This window comes from Fukomys damarensis, unplaced genomic scaffold, assembly GCF_012274545.1.
Source record: "Fukomys damarensis isolate Sample0158 unplaced genomic scaffold, DMR_v1.0_HiC HiC_scaffold_23, whole genome shotgun sequence".
NCBI lineage: Eukaryota > Metazoa > Chordata > Mammalia > Rodentia > Bathyergidae > Fukomys > Fukomys damarensis.
This window is the reverse complement of record NW_022900935.1, coordinates 9,724,769-9,726,686: the sequence shown is the minus strand read 5'-3', so window position 1 is coordinate 9,726,686 and position 1,918 is coordinate 9,724,769.

Below are 1,918 nucleotides of genomic sequence, written 5' to 3'. Positions count from 1 at the left end.
AGAAGGAAAGAAAGAAAGAAAGAAAAAGAAAGAAAGAAAGAAAGAAAAAGAAAGAAAGAAAGAAAGAAAGAAAGAAAGAAAGAAAGAAAGAAAGAAAGAAAGAAAGAAAGAAAGAAAGAAAGAAAGAAAGAAAGAAAGAAAAAAGGCTCCTTCTCACTCCACAGCTGCTGTCCCACAGCTGGTGTCTTGAAGTTGGAAAGGGTGTGCTTGGTCTGTTCTGGACTCATGAGGCGTGAAGCCCACCTGACTCTGGTTGACTTCTTCAGGTTGCTTTGGCCTGATTTCCTGTGCCCTTTGATGCTCTGCTGCTCCTGCCGGTGGTGCTTGGTCCGTTAGGGACATGGCAGGTCCCTTCTCCCTCTGAACTTTCCCCTGAGGCATCTCCTTGGGCACCCACTGCACTCCTGGCTGCTTTTCCCTTCCACCTGCAGGCCCTGGAGCTTGCAGAGCCTACAAACTCCAGGTGGCTTCGGCTTCTCCTCTCACCACGGCTGAGGGTGGACCAAGGATCACATTTGAGTGACTTCACATCAAATCTAGCCTGTGAGTTTTCTCCTTCTCTCTCTCTCTCTCCTTCTTTCTCTTTCTCTCTTCCTTCCTGACTTCCTGCCTTCCTCCTCCTGTCCCTGCTTTTTTTTTCTTTTTGAGGTACCAGGGTTGGAACTCAGAACCTTGTGCTTGCGAGGCAGGCTCAGCACCACTGGGCTAAATCCTCAGCCCTCCTGCTTTTTCTTTTCCTTTGTCTGCACAGTGATTTCAAAACCTGAAAATTTGAATTTTCCAGATTCATCTGACAAATTGGCAATCTGGGTCACAGTGAACTCACATTCACTCGTGATGACATCAGCTGGGGCTGAACAGCAGTTGTCCCTTTAGAATGAGCATGTGTTTTCTGGGTTGGTGAGGTCCACACCACTCCCCACTGGTTACTGTAGTGGGTGAATTGAATGTTTACACTTTTGCCCCACAGCCTGTGAAGATGTGATGTTATTTCACAAATGGGAAGTAAGATTGCAGATGGGATTAAGGTTGTTAATCATCTGACCTTAAAATATTGAGTTAAAAAATAAATTTGGGATTATTTGGGTAAGTCTGATGTAACCATAAGGGTCCTTAACAGTGGAGTGAAAGAAAGAGATGTGGATGGGAACAGGGCCAGAGAGATGCTGTGTTGCTGACTTTGAGAATAGAACAAGGGGCATGAGCCCACGAGCTGCTGGCAGACTCTAGAACCTAGAAAAGACAGGAAATAGATTCAATTTGTTTTTCCAGTAGTGAGGATTGATCCTAGGGCCTTTATGCTGAGCTACATCCCGTCCTTTTTAAAAATTATTTTTAGGGGCCAAGGATTTAGCTCAGTGGTTCCAGCACCTGCCGCACAAGGACCTGAGTTCAATCAATCCCTGGTGAAAAAAAATTTTTTTTAAATTTTGAGACAAGTTCTTAATAAGTCACTAAATTGCCCAAGATGAGCTCAAACACCCAATCCTCCTGCCTCAGCCTCCCAGAATGCTAGGATTACATGCATGCACTATTACACCTGGCTAGGAAATAGATTCTAACAAGAGCCCCCCAGAAAGGACCCTGGTCTTGCTGCTACCTTGACTTTAGCTCAGTGAGATCAGGTTGGGCTTCTAACCTGCATAACAGTAAGATAGCAAATGTGCCTTGTTTTAAGCCATTCAGTACGTAGTCATTTGTTATAGCAGCAGTACAAAACTAATACAGTGGATACAGGGTTCCAGGGATGAGAAGTAGTGACATGCTCAGCTTTGATGCTCCAGAAATGGCTGTTGATGTTGGAATGAGTAGCTGGCCAGGTGGGTCTCAGGTAGAGGAAGGTCAGGGTGGTTCTTCCTCGGCTTTTTCTCCCTCTGTTCCCACGACAGCCCTCTGCCTGTTTCCTCCACAAGGCCCA